The sequence below is a fragment of the Cherax quadricarinatus genome, unplaced genomic scaffold, assembly GCF_038502225.1.
Source record: "Cherax quadricarinatus isolate ZL_2023a unplaced genomic scaffold, ASM3850222v1 Contig64, whole genome shotgun sequence".
Lineage (NCBI taxonomy): Eukaryota > Metazoa > Arthropoda > Malacostraca > Decapoda > Parastacidae > Cherax > Cherax quadricarinatus.
Genome location: NW_027195090.1, coordinates 193974 through 215958, shown reverse-complemented (window position 1 = coordinate 215958; position 21985 = coordinate 193974). Strand labels below are relative to the sequence as shown.

Sequence of the window (21985 nt, the reverse complement as noted above, 5' to 3'; positions counted from 1 at the left end):
GGCGGGGCCAGGAGCTGAGTCTCGACCCCTGCAACCACAATTAGGTGAGTACAATTAGGTGAGTACACACACAACACACAACACACACAACACACACACGCACATACACACACACACACACACACACACACACACACACACACACACACACACACACACACACACACACACACACACACACACACACACACACACACACACACACACACACACACACACACACACACACACACACACACACACACACACACACACACACACACACACACACACACACACACACACACACTGCTGCAACAAGGAGAAGGCTGGAGGCCGTGGAGATGTCATGTCTGTGGGCAATATGTTGTGTGAATATAATGCAGAGAATTCTGAGTTCGGAAATTAGGAGGTGCGGGATTACCAGAATTATTATCCAGAGGACTGAGGAAGGGTTGTTGAGGTGGTTCGGACATGTAGAGAGAATGGAATAAAACAGAATGACTTCGAGAGTGTATAAATCTGTAGTGGAGGGAAGGCAGGGTAGGGTCGGCCTAGGAAGGGGTGGAGGGGGGTAAAGGAGGTTTTGTGTGCGAGGGGCTTGGACTTCCAGCAAGCATGCATGAGCGTATTTGATAGAAGTGAATGGAGACAAATGATTTTTAATACTTGATGTGCTGTTGGAGTGTGAGCAAAGTAACATTTATGAAGGGATTCAGGGGGCCCGGCAGGCCGGACTTGAGTCCTGGAGATGGGAAGTACAGTGTCTGCACTCTGAAGGAGGGGTGTTAATGTTGCAGTTTTATAACTGTAGTGTAAAGCACCCTTCTGGCAAGACAGTGATGGGGTGAATGATGATGAAAGTTTTTCTTTTTCGGGCCACCCTGCCTTGGTGGACCACCCTGCCTTGGTGGTCCACCCTGCCTTGGTGGACCACCCTGCCTTGGTGGTGCACCCTGCCTTGGTGGACCACCCTTCCTTGGTGAACCACCCTGCCTTGGTGGACCACCCTGCCTTGGTGGACCACCCTGCCTTGGTGGACCACCCTACCTTGGTGGACCACCCTGCCTTGGTGGACCACCCTGCCTTGGTGGACCACCCTGCCTTGGTGGACCACCCTGCCTTGGTGGTCCACCCTGCCTTGGTGGGCCACCCTGCCTTGGTGGATCACCCTGCCTTGGTGGGCCACCCTGCCTTGGTGAACCACCTTGCCTTGGTGGACCACCCTGCCTTGGTGGACCACCCTGCCTTGGTGAACCACCTTGCCTTGGTGGACCACCCTGCCTTGGTGAACCACCCTGCCTTGGTGGACCACCCTGCCTTGGTGGACCACCCTGCCTTGGTGGACCACCCTGCCTTGGTAGACCACCCTGCCTTGGTGGACCACCCTGCCTTGGTAGACCACCCTGCCTTGGTGGGCCACCCTGCCTTGGTGGGCAGTTCTCTCTCCCACTGAACGTCTTGTAAGAAGTTCCTCTTGTCTGTGTAGTCCCCTCTTTTGTAGTTTGGTTTTCCCAGCCTATTCCTGCTACTCTCTCCACTTGTAGCTCAACTATGTAGCCAAAGCACAGAACCACATGATCACCAGCACCAAGGGGCCTTTCGTGCATGATATCCTCAATTTACGAACAGCTCAAGGTGAATACAAGGTCCAGTCTTGCTGGATCATCCTCTCCTCTCTCTCTGGTAGTGTCTCTAACATGTTGATGCATGAGGTTTTCCAGTACCACATCCATCATCTTGGCTCTCCATGTTTTGGGACCCCCATGTGGCTCCAGGTTTTACCAGTTAATCTCCTTGTGATTGAAATCACCCATAACTAATGACTTTGCTCCCCCCATGTGAGATCTTCTGGCCACCTCGGCTAGTGTGTCGACCATTGCTCCGTTGCTCTCATCGCACTCTTCTGTTCGCCTCCTGCAGTTCTGTGGTGGGTTGTATATTACTGCAATTACCATCTTGTGTGTGTGTGTGTGTGTGTGTGTGTGTGTGTGTGTGTGTGTGTGTGTGTGTGTGTTCTATAATATTTAACAATGATAAATGATTTTTTTCTTTTTGTTTTTGCAATATATATATTTTTTACTTCACATATAACTTCTGAAGATTTATTTATTGTTAGGTTATGAAAGGGATGGCAAGAATGAGGAGAGAAACACTGAGGTAGGATAACATAGAAGAGAAATAGTGATAATGAGGAGAGAATGGATGAGTGTAACAGAGAGAATAAGTGGGGGTGGAGAGGATGGGGAGGGAAGAGAATAAAACTTAGTAAGAACAGTGAAAGAGGTAAAGAACAGAGAGGAATTTCAGGTACAGAGAGTTAAACGTCCAGACAACTATGAGTTTGTTTTATAACCTTAACTAAGTTGTTTTATAACCTTAATTAATTTATGGATATTTGATGAAAAATTATACTGAATTTTTATTAAAGATTGTTGGAATTAAATATCTAATAGAAAAATAATTTAAAATTTATGTTCTTTCAGCTTCTGTCTAGAAGAATACTTGGAAGTGTAAGTATTAACTTTGTGGATATTTACTTACAAAAAATAAGATAGTTGTATATAACAGTTATATTACAGATCCATCAGTTTTGTTTACTTTTGTCCCCTATAAATGACACTTAGATTTGTGCCACATATATTTTTTTTATTATTTGCTTCATAAAATATTACTTCTGTCTCTTGTTAATATATCCTCGACACCTAAATTATTTGCTTCATAAAATATTACTTCTGTCTCTTGTTAATATATCCTCGGCACCTAAATTATTTGCTTCATATAATATTACTTCTGTCACTTGTTAATATATCCTCGACACCTAAATTAACTGATATATTTTCACTGTTATTAAGACACTTCTTCAAGAAGTACATAGCAGTGTCAACTTAATTACTAAACACTGGATATTACTTAATGTAATCCGCAGATGGACACACTGATGCTGGCACCAGTGGGAGGTAATATTTTGGCGCGACATTTGTGCCCTAACATCCCACTAGCAGTACGTTTAGTGGTTTTAGAGGAACATAATGACAAGGTGAGTATAATGTTCTCTAATAAAATATATATTGATCATTATTTATTTAAAATCTTTAGACATCTCACATCTGATATCCTTTCTTATTAAATTACTTATATATTTATTGAATCATAGCTATTTTTTAATGAAACTGGATGATTGTCATTGTAGGAAGGTAAAAGGAGGTGTGAAGGAGTGTTGAAGGAAGCCAGACTTGTTGATGGTGGTAACTATGTGCTGAGTACCGTAGGATGCTTGTACCAAGGTCACCTACTTCATACAGCTCCTCTCCTTCGTCCTATAACCTCTTTTAAAGGCGGGCAGCTCAAGATTACATTCACTAAGGTAATGCTAAACAAACATTAAGAATTCTTGGATTACATTGTCACGCCTATAGGAGTTATTTATGACCATATGCACATACTGATACCAGTGAGGGATCTACTCTAACAACAATCCCCCATCCCAGCAATAGTTCCCCCTCCATTTATTCCCTACCATTTCTACCCTCCATCACCCCACACTAGTGTCCCACTCCCTTACAGAACAGGATGCTACCAACATCCAGCCCTTACTCCTCACCCACACCCCCACCTCTATTACCACCCCATACACTGATTCATGAACAAGAACTGAAGAACACTGTGGAAAAATTTTCTCCAGGAGGGGGGTATCAGCCCCCTTCAGCCCCTTCTGCCCCTTTCAGCCCTGAGGGGCCCAGCCCTCTCAGAAGGGGCAAATATCTTGTTTACTGCTACAGCGAGTAATTAATCCCAGATGCAGTACCAGTATACGACCTGTGGTCAAGCAACCACCGCTCCGTGCAGTCCAGTGTTGCAGAGTGTATTTTAATAAGAGACAGTACATCTCTTACCTTAGCAGGACAGTTAAGGAAAATCCTACTCCCACTTTATTACCATAGTAAAGATAGTGGACATTGTTGTCTATGCTTAAGACAGCAAGATTTAAACATTCTGCTTTGCCTGATGGAGGAAGTGGCAAGGAAGCAAAGGTACTATGTCAGCTTTTCCTTTGTGCTGGGGGCAGTGACGGTGTGGGGCGTTGTGGAGTCTTCAGATTACTTTTGACTCTACTGAAAGTGACACTGATGCCAGGATAACCAACAAAGAACGATCTGTGCATTAGTGTGAACAAAGTGTCTCATAAAACACAATAAACACTTAAGAGAAGTGTGATCAGCTTCTTTAGTGATAAGATTGTGAACAATAAAGACAAATCTTGTGGAACATAGTGTACCAGTGTGCGTATTCCTAGACTATGGAAGACGTGGACATCCAAGAACACTTCAGCTTCTATCAAGTCACCGATACCTGTCGAAGGTGTGAAGAACACCATAGCTCACGTTACAAGAGCAAGGTAGGTTACGAATTTTTTGAAGTACGGGGGACTGTGCAGTTCTTGAGTCGCAAGGAGTTTGTAATCAACCTATAGTCGGCAGTTAGGTGCAGACTTTTGAGTCCACACAAGTAAGTTTGTCAGCCATCAGTGAATGAAATATTCTGACATAACACCCCCTAGGGGTAATTTATATTCTTACAAATTATAACTCATTACAGCCCGTTGAGAGATGATCATGACAATAATTCAAGACCTCGTCTGCAGGGGCGGCTGTGTAGACGATTTGCTGTCTTTTATCAGCTAAGTGTTCCCTATATTTAAATTTAACAGAAAGAAATAGTTTGGTACGCTAATGTAAATTTAATAGCAGAGTGATGAGCAGTTACAACATATGTTGGAGGCATCCAGAGACAGAGGAAGCTCATATGATAAATACGATTTTCCCAGAAGGATATCAAATAAGAAAGAAGAGAGGAAACATAAGGGATAAGTAGAAAAATGCAGAGGAGCTGATTGACTACATAACAGGTACACTCAGAGCCGGGAGACCCAAGGTGATGATAACAATGACAAATAACCCACAGCAAAACAGTAGATCAAACAGGAATACATATGTTCGATAACAGGATGATGGTGTACATGATGGCAGAGGTGGCTGGAAGAGTCAACATGGGCAGTGCTAAACTACTGATCATGGGAGACTATGTTTATAAGGGAATAGGAGTTGTCAGAATGGGCAATTGTGATGAGTGGAGCTCCACAATCATCGGTACCTGGATCACTACTGTTTCCTGTGTACACAGTTAACGTGAGAGAAAAAATAGAGGTTTCCCTTTTGGTAGATAATGTGAAACTAATGACCAGAACACAAACAGTACCAGAACACAGACAGTAGCAGAACACAGACAGTAGCAGAACACAGACAGCAGCAGAACACAGACAGTACCAGAATACAGACAGTAGCAGAACACAGACAGTAGCAGAACACAGACAGTAGCAGAACAGACAGTAGCAGAACAGAGACAGTACCAGAACACAGACAGTACCAGAACAGACAGTAGCAGAACACAGACAGTACCAGAACACAGACAGTACCAGAACACAGACAGTAGCAGAACACAGACAGTACCAGAACACAGACAGTAGCAGAACACAGACAGTACCAGAACACAGACAGTAGCAGAACACAGACAGTAGCAGAGCACAGTAGCTGAACAGGATATACTACAGAGTTACCAGAACACAGACAGTACCAGAACACAAACAGTAGCAGAACACAGACAGTAGCAGAACACAGACAGTACCAGAACACAAACAATACCAGAACACAAACAGTACCAGAACACAGACAGTAGCAGAACACAGACAGTACCAGAACACAGACAGTACCAGAACACAAACAGTACCAGAACACAGACAGTAGCAGAACACAGACAGTACAAGAACACAGACAGTAGCAGAACACAGACAGTAGCAGAACACAGACAGTAGCAGAACACAGACAGTACCAGAACACAGACAGTAGCAGAACACAGACAGTAGCAGAACACAGACAGTACCAGAACACAGACAGTAGCAGAACACAGACAGTACCAGAACACAGACAGTAGCAGAACACAGACAGTAGCAGAGCACAGTAGCTGAACAGGATATACTGCAGAGTTGTAGATGCGTGGAACAATTGGTTTTTCTAACAGAGTTGTAGATGCGTGGAACAATCTTCCCAGTGGGGTGATAGAGGCTAGGACCTTGGGTAGCTTTAAGAAGAAATTGGATAAATATATGAGTGGGAGGGGCTGGGTTTGATTGGTGTCTTGGGTAGCTTTAGGTAGAGGTTGTTTTGATAAGGACCTGCCTTGCATGGGCCAGTAGGCCTTCTGCAGCGTTCCTCCATTCTTATGTTCTTATGTTCTTAAAAGTTATAGGATGGGACTGGAAGGTGTCTGTTAAAAACGAATCCCAGAAATGGAAAGCAATGGAAATAGGAAAAAGAGTAAAGAGAACCGGTAATAAAGTACAGGCTTGGGTGACAAAAGCTGCAAACCTTCTCTAAAGATGATCTTGTGATAAGCAAAGCATTTTGCAGAGACACACAAACAAATAACTACTGTAACAAATGAGAGGCCGACAGTTTTGAATGACTTAAATAATGAAGTTGCAAGGGAAGTATCCAGGCAGAGTTTTAAGAGTAGGTATTACAGGGTTCATGCAGCTAAGAGAGTGAACCCAGTAGCAGCAGTAGAGAAGTGAGACCAGGAGCTGAGATTCGACGCCTGCAACCACACTTAGGTGACTATTCACATGCATTGCTAAGGAAAACGAACAGAAATTGGGAGGATTAAACTAGAGGAGATGAAAGAGAGGAAGCGTGAGGTAGAAAATACATACAAAATCTGGGGAGACAGAAGGAAGGTGAAGATTGAGACACTTATGCAGCATATGGGAATCTTTATTCAGGAAACGTTTCGCCACACAGTGGCTTCATCAGTCCAATACAAAGAGGAAGGCTTAAGGAGAGGAGGAGTATGAGGTAATCAGTCCCTCAGCCTGGAGTCGATGTGTTCAGTCCATCAATCTTGTAGAAAGTACAGCATAGGGCCGTAGACGTGGCTTATATACTGTAGTGAGGTGACGTGAAGCAGGCGGAGGCGGGGTCATAGTGGTACCATCCACTAGTCGAAGTAGGTCTTCGTCCAAAGGTTGAACAAGTGTTGAAGAATTCTTTGTAACAAGATCCCATGATGCTGCAGTGTCTGACAGTTGTGATGAATGGTTTGAAAAACCGACAAGTTGTCGGTTTTTCAAACCATTCATCACAGAAGGAAGGGCATAGGGAGGGAGAGTTTTGTGAAGATACTTCTATATAACAGAGAGGAATGAGATGATATCTGATTATCCATGAGGCCAGAAGGTCAACTTATGAGGCTGCAAGTGAAAGATTCATATCATTAAACAGATAGGCATTGACGCTGAGGTGGCAAATTTTCAGAGAATTTTGACATACGCAAGTAAATAAACACTGATTAAATTAATTCTTGTATGAAAAAAATTCAGCAGGGAAGGCACTACAATGGATCAGGGAATACTTGTCAGGAAGACAGCAGCGAGTCATGGTACATGGCGAGGTGTCAGAGTGGGCACCTGTGACCAGCGGGGTCCCACAGGGGTCAGTCCTAGGACCAGTGCTGTTTCTGGTATTTGTGAACGACATGACGGAAGGAATACACTCTGAGGTGTCCCTGTTTGTAGATGACGTGAAGTTGATGAGAAGAATTCATTCGATCGAAGACCAGGCAGAACTACAAAGGGATCTGGACAGGCTGCAGACCTGGTCCAGCAATTGGCTCCTGGAGTTCAACCTCATCAAGTGCAAAGTCATGAAAATTGAGGAAGGGCAAAGAAGACCGCAGACGGAGTACAGTCTAGGGGGCCAGAACTACAAACCTCACTCAAGGAAAGAAGACACATCTCCTGAAGTGCACATCAACCAAATAACTGCTACAGAATATGGGCGCCTAGCAAACCTCAGAACAGCATTCCGACATCTTAATAAGGAATCGTTCAGGGCCCTGTACACCGTGTACGTTAGGCCCATATTGGAGTATGTGGCACCAGTTTGGAACCCACACCTAGCCAAGCACGTAAAGAAACTAGAAAAAGTGCAAAGGTTTGCAACAAGACTAGTTCCAGAACTAAGAGGCATGTCCTACCAGGAGAGGTTAAGGGAAATCATCCTGACGACAATGGAGGACAGGAGAGATAGGGGGGACATGATAACGACATACAAAATACTGAGAGGAATTGACAAGGTGGACAAAGACAGAATCTTCCAGAGATAGGACACAGCAACAAGGGGACACAGTTGGAAGTTGAAGGCACAGATGAATCACAGGGATGTTAGGAAGTATTTCTTCAGTCACAGAGTAGTCAGGAAGTGGAATAGTTTGTGAAGCGATGTAGTGGAGGCAGGATCCATACATAGCTTTAAGCAGAGGTATGATAAAGCTCACGGTTCAGTGAGAGTGACATAGTAGCGACCAGTGAAGAGGCTGGGCCATGAGTTAGGACTCGACCCCTGCAACCTCAACTAGGTGAGTACAACTAGATGAGTACAGTTGAGTTACAGGTGGAGGGGAAAGCAGGAAGAGCCAGACGAATGAAGCCAAACTACAAGAAAGGGGACTATGCGGGAACGAAGAACGTCCTGAACGGGGTTCAGTGGGACAGAGAACTGGCAAAGTCAGTGTACGAGATGATGGAATGTATGACAACAATATGCAGTGGTAGCAGGAATATTGAAAAAGCCAGGATGAGCCAATGGTTCACCCAAAGGTGCAGGGAGGCTAAAACCAACTGTGCTAGGGAATGGGAGTTGTATAGAAGGCAAAGGACCCAGGAGAATAAGGAGAGCTGTCGTCGAGCCAGAAATGAATATGCACAGGTAAGAAAGGAGGCCCAACGACAATATGAAAATGACATAGCAGCAAAAGTCAAATCTGACCCGAAGCTGTTGTACAGCCACATCAGAAGGAAAACAGCAGTCTAGGACCAGGTAATCAAGCTGAGGAAGGAAGGAGGAGAGATCACAAGAAACGACCGCGTAGTATGAGAAGAAGTCAACAAGAGATTCAAAGAAGTGTTCACAGAGGAGACAGAAGGGGCTCCAGAAAGACGGAGAGGTGGGGTACACCACCAAGTGCTGGACACAGTACACACAACCAAGGAAGAAGTGAAGAGGCTTCTGAGTGAGCTAGATACCTCAAAGGCGATGGGGCCGGAAAACATCTCTCCATGGGTCCTGAGAGAGGAAGCAGAGGCTCTATGTGTACCCCTAACAACAATATTTAACACATCTGTCAAAGCAGGGAGATTGCCAGAGGTATGGAAGACAACAAATGAAGTCCCAATTTTTAAAAAAGGAAACAGACTAGAAACACGAAACTACAGACCAGTGTCACTGACGTGTATAGTATGCAAAGTCATAGAGAAGATTATAAGGAGAAAAGTGGTGGAACACCTAGAAAGGAATGAGCTTATCAACAGCAGCCAACATGGTTTAAGGGACGGGAAATCCTTTATCACAAACCTACTGGAGTTCTATGGCATGGTGACAGCAGTAAGACAAGAGAGAGAGCTATGGGAAGATTGCATCTTCTTGGACTGTTAAAAGGCGCTTGTCGCAGTTCCACACAAGAGAATAGTGAAAAACTGAAGGACCAAGAAGGGATAACATGTAAGGCACTACAATGGATCAGGGAATACCTGTCAGGAAGACAGCAGTGAATCGTGGTACGTGGCGAGGTGTCAGAGTGAGCGGCCCTGACGATTGGGGTGCTGTTTCTGGTATTTGTGAATGACATGGAGGAAGGAATAGACTCCAAAGTGTCCCTGTTTGCAGATGATGTGAAGTTGATGAGAAGAATTCAATCGGACGAGGACTAGGCAGAACTACAAAGGAATCCGGACAGGCTGCAGGCCTGGTCCAGCAACTGCCTCCTGGAGTTCAACCCCATCAAGTGCAAAGTTATGGAGAATGGGGAAGGGAAAGAAGACCGCAGACGGAGTACACTCTAAGGAGCCAGCGACTACAATCTTCACTCAGAAAAAAAGATCCTGGGGTGAGTATAACACCAGGAACATCTTCTGAGGTGCACATCAAACAAATAACTGCTAAAGAATGCAGGCGCCTAGCAAACCTCAGAACAGCATTCCGACATCTTAATAAGGAATCATTCAGGACCCTGTACACCGTGTACGTTAGGCCCATATTGGAGTATGCGGCACCAGTTTGGAACCCACACCTAACCAAGCATGTAAAGAAACTAGAGAAAGTGCAAAGGTTTGCTACAATACTAGGCCCGGAGCTAAGGGGTATGTCCTACGAGGAGAGGTTAAGGGAAATCTACCTGACGACACTGGAGAACAGGAGAGATAGGGGGGACATGATATCGACATATAAATACTAAGAGGGAGTGACAAGGTGGACAAATTGTTCCAGAGATGGGACACAGTCGGAAGTTAAAGACTCAGATGAATCACAGGGATGTTAGGAAGTGTTTCTTCAGTCACAGAGTAGTCAGGAAGTGGAACAGTTTAGTAAGCGATGTAGTGGAGGCAGGATCCATACACAGCTTTAAGAAGAGGTATGATAAAGCTCATGGAGCTGGAAGAGTGACCCAGTAGTGGCCAGTGAAGAGCTGGGACCAGGAGCTGTGACTCCCCCTCCTACCTCAACTAGGTGAGTATACACACTCACAGTTTTAACCCCATTCATTTGTAAATCCACCCATAATTAAATCTTACTCCTCACTGTGAACCTCCACCTACCTCCCTGTTCCCACTCTGCTGACACCTGCATAAGAACCACGAGAACAACAACCCGACAACACTAAGTGACGCATAAATATATGTAGATGGCTTAACAAGTTAGTCATGAATGGAAAGAACAGATAATGGAGCCATCATCAGACAATAATGGAGATGATATTAGTTCTTCCCAAAAGAATATCAAATAATGGGAAAAGAGAGAGGAAACAGAAGTGAAAAGTTGTGAGTTGATGAGTGGAATAAATAGAGCAAGGATGAAAATCTACACAAGAGTAAGAGGAAACTCAGAACTGGAGGGACACAAGTTGGTGACAGCAGTGATGTATAACCTTAGCAAGAGACCAAGACAGCAACATGGTGATCGTGGACTTGAGAAAGGAGGTGGTTAAGAGAGTGAACACAGAAAATGCAAAACTATTTATAATGAATAGACTAGAAAATAGACTAGAAAGGTTTTGAGTTCCTCGGAAGACTGAAAATGACAAGTCACTGGAGGTGGCGATGGAAAACTTCATAAGCGAGCAAGTAGGGAAGACAACCATCGACAGGATGTGTTCACTCTCAATAAATACAATGATGGGACACTAACTACAAGAAGCCTCTCAGTGCTAGAACCATGTTGTACTGACATTTGTATACGTTTATAGAGGTGAACGTAGAGAAAAACATGAACAAAGAGACAAAACCCACTTCAAAAGAGGGTACTACACAGAGTGCTGTGGCAGAAGAAGATGGATGGAAGGACAGTTACCGAAATGATAGAGTATGTAGCTGGACACTGAAGGAGTTAAAGGAGAAAATTACAAGCAGAAGCTGAATTATATAAACATAGACAGTGATACCATGGTTCACCCTGTTACAAACAGGGCCTTTAAACCCCTTTACTATAGTGCTACACGTAACAAATAAAAAGATCAGGATTATCTCGTCTTGAGGTAATCATACACACGGTTCATTTATTGAGGATAAGGAATCTATAGTTTCTGCTTGCTTTATTAACTGCATTAATACTCACTTATGGTTTCTGTAACGAATAAAAATCATTCAACCTTTAAAACAGAACTTCTCAAATTGTGATCACTGTGAGTAAAAATATATATCATTAGCCTAATTATTACATCACTTTAATATGTTAAATATTCACAACCAGCTCTAGACATAGAGTCTCTAGACTTAATCACAATGAGTTTTACAAACTTAAACGCCACAGTGATGCAAATAACAGTTCTTCTTCTGGGACCATTCTGCAATAATCCCTTTTCTAGATCAAAGTCCATAAACGGCATAACACTTAGACTCGTTCGCTTATTCCTATTTCCCTCAAAAGTTTCTCAACCACTTTCTCAGACCAAGATATACCACAGCAAATGGCTTTAAAAATTCCTGGTAACTTCTGGGGAGGTGTAGAAGTCCACCAGACCCTTCCTTGGCCAGTGGAAGGTGTGAACTAACCAAGGTAAGGTTTTAACACCAGACCTCAACTCAGTTTGAGCTGGGGTTGAGCAACTCGAATTGCCACCCGGTGCTTCACCTCGATGTACCAGTATTTTAGGTACAAAGCTAAATAAATTTATGGCTAGATAATATTATAAAGCTGAGTAAATTTATTTTAGCTATTAATGAAGATACTCCTTAATATAATATTAAGTGAAAAAGCCAAAATAACACTTATAAATTTATCATCCCTTTCTTAAAATGAGCAAAGAGCATAACACTCCTTCTACATGACCGAATGTCACACTAAAAATAAAATATGAATATACCTAAACCTCCTACTAGACACAGTATAATTACTGGAAAACAAATACGGCAGAGTTGGTATACATTTCTCTGCCTCCAAAAATATTTCACCGACAATCTTGGTCTCCATATGTTCAGAGGGTTGTCAGGGAAGAAGGTTGTGTAGACTTCAGATGTTCGCTTCAACAGAACTGGATACTCCAGAGTCCTTCTCCCGCTACTTTGGGTGACATGGAAGCTGTCCTGCAGGCAGGGACTGGACATGAAGCCACACTAACTGGTCTCTAAACTTCATACTCCATTACTAAGCTGTAAATGGTATCACTCATTCACATAACTGTAGGTGAAAAACTGGAAATATTAGGCAAAGGTTGGAGCAGGGGTAGCCTAAGGTCATACTGGTCCTACAGGCCTTAAGGATGGGACAAAACATCTGCAATAACATTATGTTTACCCTTTATATGGAGAATTTGAATGGAAAAAGGCTGGGTCCTAAGAGCCCATCTCTGTATTCTTGCATTCTTAGACTTCATGGTATTAATGAATGTTATAGGGTTGTGATCAGAATATACCATGATTTGGTGGGGAGATGTAAACCTCAAAATGTTCCAGGGAGATAACCAGGGCCAGGGCATCTTTTTCCACAGTGGCATAATTCCTTTGGTGGGGCTTTAAGGTGGAGGAGTAATAACATATCAGATGAAGAATATCGGAAGATTGGGAGGACTGCAATAGTACTGCTCCAGCAGCATAACTGCTGGCATCTATATGCAAGAGGAAGGGAATGTTAAAATCAGGGCTCTTCAACACTGGAGAAGAATCCAGCAATTGCTTTAACCTAATAAAAGCCATGTTATATTCCTTACGACAAATGAACTTAATTTTAGTACTCGTTAGTTCAAAAAAGGGGGCGGCCATGTGTGAGAACTTGGGGCAGAATCGTCTATAGTATCTGGCCATTCCAAAAAATCTTTGCACCCCTTTTCTATCTTGTGGTATAGGAATGTCTGAATGGGCTCTCACTTTTGCATTGGTGGGTGCAACCGTTCCCTGACCTAAATTGAACCCCATATACCTAATCTTAGTTTGCCCAAATTTTCATTTGGCTAAATTTTATATTCATCTAATTTCTAAAAAAGAGCCTCCAGGTAGCTTAAATGTGAACTCCACTCATCACTAATAACTCCTAGGTCATCAAGGTAGGCTCCCACCCCTTCCAGGTTATAAGTAAGATCATTCATAAATCGTTGGAATGTTGATGCTGCATTGCACAACCCAAATGGGATAACCAAATAGTTGAAGAAGCCCCCATGCACTGTAAAAACTAATATTTCCTGAGCACTGCTCATCAGGGGAACTTGATTGCAACCTTGGAATAGGTTCAGCCGGCTCACAAATTTGGTTTCAGCAACCCTATCAATCAAATCATCTACTCTCATCAAAGGGTATCCATCTGAAATTGTAACGAATTTGCTTTTCTGTAATTGGTGCACATACGATAAGTACCATCTAATTTTGGGACCAACACACAGTGAGAGGCCTACAGGCTTTTATTTCCTTCAATTAGTCCATGGGTCAGTAAAATGTTGATTTGTTCCCTTAGCACCTGGTGTTTTATGGGGCTTATCTGATAAGGGGATTGTTTAATGGGCGTGGCTCCTTGGACATCCATGTCGTGTGTTCCCAACATGCAGTGGATATTTCAATATCAAACTTTTCACTTCTGTGGCCTAGTCATTGGTTAGATCTTGCAAAAAATCGTCTAGAGATTGTAAAACAGATTTCAATCCCTTTGGAGCAGTTCTTCAAACACTGCTTCTTCCTGGGATTCTAGGAGAATGGGGCTAACCCTCCATAATATCTTTTCAACTGGTTAACGTGGTATGTATGGTCTGATTTCCTTTTCCCTGGTGTACACAAACCAGATAATTCACTTCACTTAGTTTTTAATGACTTCTAACGGTCCCTCATATCTTGGTTTCAATGCATGTCCGGGCATAAATTTGAGTCAATACTTTTTCTCCAATTTGGAAAGAGCTAGAGGGGCATGTTCATCATGTCGTAATTTCATTTTAGCCTGGGCTTTCTTCAAGTTCTTCTCAGCTAAGTCTCTGGTGAAAGATAGATGTTCGTGAATCAAAGCTGGGCATACCTGAACTGACGGCGTACACCTTCCTGTCCAAATGTCTTCCAATACTGTGAGAGGTCCACATACAGAATAACTGTATATCAACTCAAATGGGCTACACCCCAAACTTTCTTGCTAACTTTCCCTTACAGCCAGGAGAAGGAAAGGAATGCCCTTGCCCGAATCTTTACTGAATTGTTCACAGTAGAAATGCATCATCACTTTCAACATCTGATGGAACCATTCCAGGCTCCTTAGGACTGGGGCCTATAACTTGTAGCCAGGGTATATTTTATACTAAGGCGAGACAGGGCCTCCTTGAAGATTTTGGAAGTAAAGTTAGATCCCTGGTCAGACTGGACTTCAGGAGGCGACCCTAAATGTGAGAAAAACTTTATTAAAGTGCAGACTACTGCACAAGCATTTATTTTCCTCGTGGGGATGGCCTCGGGATAACAGGTGGCAGAATACATTATTGTGAATAAATATTGATTTTCCGCCTTGGTCCTGGGGAGCAGGCCAACGCAATCTATAATCAGACTGCAAAATGGCTCGCCATCTGAGACGACAGGGCAGAGAGAAATTGGAAGCTTGGTATGAGTGGGTTCACCAACGTTCTGACAGACCTGGCAACTGCAAAGGTGCTCCATCACAATTTCCCTCATTCTAGGCCAAAAAATTATTTTGACAGCTTTACCATTGTTTTCTTTATTCCTAGATGCCCTCCCAATGAAGTATTATGGGAGACTTCCAGTGTAAGCTCACGATAAACCCTAGGATGGATTAATACATGCTTGGACTTAGCAAAAGATGCCTATTCATAAATATACCGCTACTTGAATAAACACAGTCCTCTAATTTCTCGACCTCCTCTTCCGTTATCATTAGCTTTCTTATCTTCTCCAACTAGTGATCTTCTACCTGTGCTTCGATTAGATCTTCTGGCCTAAACTTTTTAACACCCAAAGACTCTAAATTTAATTCTAGCCCCGAAGGCACTGTAGTCATGGGCTTGGGTCAGTAGGTTGTACTGAACAATAGGTCCAGACCCAGATCAGCATTGTTCTCTTCTTCCTTTGTCAGTTAAGGAGATAACTGGGGTGTCACCATGGATCTAGTAACAACTCCCAGCAGAAATAACTATAGGTCCTTCTTATGAGCCTCAATCACATAATCCTCCCCTGAGGTATTTTCTGTCACCAAAGGTTCTTTCCTAATTCCTTCAGAGCTTAGGTCATTACCTACCAGTAAGTCAGCAGACTTGATAATGACTCCTTCGTCTGATATGCCGACAGCTGCATATCCCTTGTAGCTAAATGTGTTTAGGTATATCCTATGGAGGGGAACTCTAGAGACTGCTCCTCCATAAGCTTCCAAGAGTCTATTTATTTTTGTATAAGTGTGGTCGGATAAAGGGAGGATTCCCTTTATCCGACCACAAGTAACTCCTGGTATCCCTATAAGTCCTAATAGGTACCACTTGACGAGAAAAATAGGGGCTCATTGCTTTCTGGATCTCCTTTTCTGGTCATTTCGGTGAAGCAGTCTTTGGACCCACAACCCCTAGATCAGTCCATAGGTCTCCCTGGCCTTGGGACATTGAAGAAATCATTTGTATAGGAGCACCTTCTCGATTCATATACTTCATATTCCTTTCCATCTGATAACATTGGTTACTTACATGACCTCCTTTTCGGCAATATGCACAGGATGTGTTCTTCCTGGTCTTAAACATCTCTCTATTCCCTTGCGGTGCAAATCTGACATCATTGCTAGACTTATCCAGGGTACGAGAGGACACTCCCTCCAGCGGAAACTTTTGGCGAGGTTCTGTTCTCGACTTAACCTGTCGAATCTTCTGTCCCATCTTCATTGCTTTCTCTCTGGGTGTTCTACTGCAGATCAGCTGGTTGGAGATCTCGTAGTGATCGGCCAGAGCAGAGGTCTCCATCTTGTCAGGTGTCTGACTGTAGATCAGGAATTTCCACAGATCTCCAGATATGAAATGATAGAAGTTCTCTTGTAATATTGATTGGGATAGCCTACTTATGGTATTGCTTTCTGAGGCTCTTTGCCACCTATCAAATGCTATCTCCTCTTGTAGAGCAAAGTTCACCCAAGTTTGTCCAGGTAACCTCTGCAGGGTGCAGAAAGTTTGTTGGTAGCTCGAAGGGAGCAGGCCATACGTTTCCAGGATAACTCTTTTGATGGAGTCATATTGAGCATACTTTTCATAAAGCAATGACGCTGTACATTCCCGAGCTTCTCCAGTCAGCGTCGTATGCAACAAGATAGCCTTGAATTTCAGGTGCCACTTCATAGCCCGAGCCTGATTTTCGAAGGTATCGAAATATGTGTCCAGATCGAAAGGTTGATTTTCGGAGGCCTTGGGCCTCACTATTCCTTCCATTTGCAGCTGACACTTGTAGCGGATGGTTTCCCTTATAAACTCTTCTGCGTTCAGCGTCCTTTTGGCTTCTATCTGGGCCGTCTGTAGAATAATAAGGCGCTCCATCCTTTTGAACTGGTTTTGGGATATGGGCACAGACGGCAGTGAAGGAGTTGGGGGATAGAATTTCTCTTGTCGTTCCTGCCCCGGGTACCCATAGTGGGCAAGGGCTTCAAGCTAGGCGACTAGTTGTCCCTATTTCAGGCATCTCCACCGGGGTGTAACCTCACCAGTAGTTTCCTTTGATTCTGGCTTGGCCACATCAACAGAGGGTAAGGAAGTTGGAACGCTACCAGGATCAGGTCCTCTTGATCCAAACGATCGTTCTAGATCTAGACTTGCCTCATCTTACAATAGATCGGGTGGTCTCAGCTGTATAATGAACATTGTATTTCACTCCTAAGTGAACGGCTATTTGCCAGCAGTTTTGAAACTTCAAAGACTGTAATTCCTCCAGGGTTAACCCATCTATTAATTTCAGTATTTGAGCCTCCATTGTGAACTTTATGGGTACCCAATTAGCAGCTCACTTTCGTGGAATCAGCAATTATTCTTTGGGGTCGATATCTCCTCCAGTACCCTGGATCATAGAGCAGCTGCCGGAGAGGCCCTGACTTGTTATAAACATGGCATGTAGACCACTTTACTAAAATGCTTCACGTAACAAACTCATAAAAAGAACAGGATTATCTCATCTAGAGGTAATTATATACAGGGTTCACTTATTGAGGAAAAGGAATCTTTATAGTTTCTGTTTGTTTCATTAACTGCATTAATAATCACTTAATGTTTCTATCAAGAATTAAATAATTAAATCTTTAAAACAGAACTTCTCATATTGTAATCACTGTGAGAAAAAACATATATCAGTAGCCTAATTATTTCATCACTGTAGTACATTAAATATTTACTACCAGCTCTAGACATAGTGTACATTATACTTAAATGCCACACTGATGCAAATAACAGTGGTCTTCTTCTGGGACCATTCTACAATAATCCCTTTTCTAGATCAGATTCTATAAACAGTGTGACACTTAGACTCGTTCGCTTATTCCTTTTGTGGAAGTGTAGAAGTCCACAAGACTTTTCTTTGGCCAGTGGAAGGTGTAAACTAACCAAGGTTAAGTTTTAACACCAGACCTCAACTCAGTCTGAGCGGGGCTTGAGCAACTTGAATTACCACTCGGTGCTTCACCTCGTTGCACCAGTATTTTAGAACATTAAAACATCCTATCTACATACAAAGCTAAATAAATTTATGGCCAGATAATATTATAAAGCTGATTAAATTAATTTTAGCAATTAATGAAGATAATCCTTAATATAATATGTTGTGAAAATGAGCGAAGGGTGTTACACACCCATAGATTGTAATAAAGTTGGTAGAATTACCGACAATATGTAAAGTAAAATGACACAAGTGCAACTAATGTGACATTTATTGTGGCAACGTTTCGCTCTCCAGGAGCTTTATCAAGCCATTATGGCTTGATAAAGCTCCTGGAGAGCGAAACGTTGCCACAATAAATATCACATTACTTGCACTTGTGTCCTTTTACTTTACACCCATAGATGCAGGGATACAAATGTTAAAAGTGCAAGAGCAAGGAAGATCTATAGAAAGCATAAAATGCTTGAGAACAAGACAGAAAAAGAAGAGCCAGGTATAAATCTGCCTGGGTAAGAAAATAGGCAGAACAGCAGTTTGAGAATGATAAATCATCGAAAGGTAAGTCTGAGCCACTGTTACAAAATAGCCATGTCAGAAACATGACTACTGTGAAAGATAAGGTGAAACTGGGTCAAGAAGAGATTAAGGAAGTTTAACACTGCAAGTCCAGTCTGAGGTTAACTTAATCGGGCAGGACCGAGTTTACTCGACCCTAAACGCTTACAGTGTTCCATGTGGGAGCCACAGTACTGCCAGAGCTTAAGCACTGGCAATGATATACACACGCACACACACACGCATGCATGGGACATAACAGCATCACAGAGTGCTCACGGTTTTCAGTGTTTTTCTGGCCTATCCAAGGTTATTGTAGGGATCATTGAAAATGTCAGTCAGTGAACAACCCGAGAAGCAAAATAGAAGCCGCCCAAAATCACAAAAGAACGTAAGGGCTAGTTTACATAAAACAATTTGTAAGTGATCTCACTGCCAGAAGAGTGAGGCTGGAGACCTAGAGCCAGTGCAGGTAGTATTGCCACAAGCCAACACCAGAAGAGTGAGGCTGGAGACCTAGAGCCAGTGCAGGTAGTATTGCCACAAGCCAACACCAGAAGAGTGAGGCTGGAGACCTAGAGCCAGTGCAGGTAGTAATAGGCTGGAGACCTAGAGCCAGTGCAGGTAGTATTGCCACAAGCCAACACCAGAAGAGTGAGGCTGGAGACCTAGAGCCAGTGTAAGTAGTATTGCCACAAGCCAACATAATTGCAACTTCAAAAAGAATAAGTGTGACCCAAGCCAGAGAGTTAAGTGCAAGTCAAGGAGAGATGAGTTAGTGAATAATAGAAAGTCCATAAAGTGAGAGAAAAGAAAAGATAAAAAAAGAATGAATTAATGAAAATCGAAAGGGTAATAACCAACAGTTATATTTGGGATATCTACTTTTTTTTTTTAAGTAAGTATGTCCATAGAGGGTTGAAGTGTTCACCTGGTCAGTAAAGTTCATATCTTGATAGTATAGTGTGAGATTATAAAGTGTTAGACAACAGCAAGCACGACTGAGTACAAAGGGCAGTGCGGTAAGACTGAGTACAAAGGGCAGTGCGGTAAGACTGAGTACAAAGGGCAGTGCGGTAAGACTGAGTACAAAGGGCAGTGCGGTAAGACTGAGTACAAAGGGCAGTGCGGTAAGGCTGAGTACAAAGAGCAGTGCGGTAAGGCTGAGTACAAAGGGCAGTGCGGTAAGACTGAGTACAAAGGGCAGTGCGGTAAGGCTGAGTACAAAGAGCAGTGCGGTAAGCTGAGTACAAAGGAAGTGCGGTAAGACTGAGTACAAGACTGAGTACAAAGGGCAGTGCGGTAAGACTGAGTACAAAGGGTGCAGTGCTGAGTAAGACTGAGTACAAAGGGCAGTGCGGTAAGACTGAGTACAAAGGACAGTGCGGTAAGACTGAGTACAAAGGACAGTGCGGTAAGACTGAGTACAAAGGACAGTGCGGTAAGACTGAGTACAAAGGGCAGTGCGGTAAGACTGAGTACAAAGGGCAGTGCAGTAAGACTGAGTACAAAGGACAGTGCGGTAAGACTGAGTACAAAGGGCAGTGCGGTAAGGCTGAGTACAAAGAGCAGTGCGGTAAGGCTGAGTACAAAGGGCAGTGCGGTAAGACTGAGTACAAAGGGCAGTGCGGTAAGACTGAGTACAAAGGGCAGTGCGGTAAGACTGAGTACAAAGGGCAGTGCGGCAAGACTGAGTACCTGGGGCAGTGCGGTAAGACTGAGTACAAAGGGCAGTGCGGTAAGACTGAGTACAAAGGGCAGTGCGGTAAGACTGAGTACAAAGGGCAGTGCGGTAAGACTGAGTACAAAGGACAGTGCGGTAAGACTGAGTACAAAGGGCAGTGCGGTAAGACTGAGTACAAAGGGCAGTGCGGTAAGACTGAGTACAAAGGGCAGTGCAGTAAGGCTGAGTACAAAGGGCAGTGCAGTAAGACTGAGTACAAAGGGCAGTGCGGTAAGACTGAGTACAAAGGGCAGTGCGGTAAGACTGAGTACAAAGGGCAGTGCGGTAAGACTGAGTACAAAGGGCAGTGCGGTAAGACTGAGTACAAAGGGCAGTGCGGTAAGACTGAGTACAAAGGGCAGTGCGGTAAGACTGAGTACAAAGGGCAGTGCGGTAAGGCTGAGTCAACACCCAGGTTGATGTAGCTAGACATCGCTGCCAGTTATCATAAGGTGTGACCCAAGACATCGCTGCCAGTTATCATAAGGTGTGACCCAAGACATCGCTGCCAGTTATCATAAGGTGTGACCCAAGACATCGCTGCCAGTTATCATAAGGTGTGACCCAAGACATCGCTGCCAGTTATCATAAGGTGTGACCCAAGACATCGCTGCCAGTTATCATAAGGTGTGACCCAAGACATCGCTGCCAGTTATCATAAGGTGTGACCCAAGACATCGCTGCCAGTTATCATAAGGTGTGACCCAAGACAGATAGTACTGCATAACAATATAAGAGGGGCCTGGAGACGTAACTAATGAACAGAGAAAATGTTATTTTAGTGCCAGGAATGTCTCCATTGTTTATTCTGGAGTCTATTTTGAAATTGGCATCATTTGAAATTTATGTGAAATTGGCCATATTGCCAATTTCTGACCACTATATTGGGTAGTTGAAATCGGTAAATGGGAGGTTTTTTGTGCTCAATCGATAGAACAAATGGAATTCTAGAGTAATAGTTATGATTTTAGTCGATTGAAACATTGGAATTGGCCGAAAATAGGGCTCAAAGTGGGCTAAATCGCCGATTCGTACGAGATCGCTAACTTCGCGAAAGCGTAATTCCGTAAGTTTTCCATCAAATTTCGAACTTTTCGTGTAATTACCATTGGAAAATTATTCTCTATCATTTCATAAGAAAAAATATTTGTATTTTTAATTCTTCAGCGCTGACAGCATGTTTGTAAGTTCGGGTCTCGAGAGTGACAGTTTCTCCATTGTAAGGACTGATGAAGCCACTGTGTGGCGAAACGTTTCCTCAATAAAGATACCCAAGAGCTGCACATGTGTCTAATATATCATCAGTGAAAGGGCATTAATAACGGGCAAGTCAGGCAAAAGAGGGACTGCCTTTTTTGCAAGGGTACTCACTCCTCCAAGAATTGAAATGCTTATAATTCATGGGATGTTAAGGTGGAAATATAAGAAGAACTTGACAGATGTAACAGATGTTTAGGCAGTTATGCCAACTGAATAATTGTTGTATATATTTTGGTAGAATTACCGACTACTTGCACCACCACCACTAG

The 21985-nt window shown here is 43.3% G+C and overlaps 1 long non-coding RNA gene across 1 annotated transcript; it reads left to right on the top strand.

The window, feature by feature from the left end:
* The first annotated feature begins 2462 nt into the window (after positions 1-2462).
* LOC138851181 (uncharacterized) lies at positions 2463-3336 on the top strand. The gene is made up of 3 exons (XR_011391045.1): positions 2463-2492; positions 2909-3019; positions 3173-3336. It is a non-coding gene; the product is annotated as an uncharacterized lncRNA (long non-coding RNA).
* The last annotated feature ends 18649 nt before the right edge of the window (positions 3337-21985 follow it).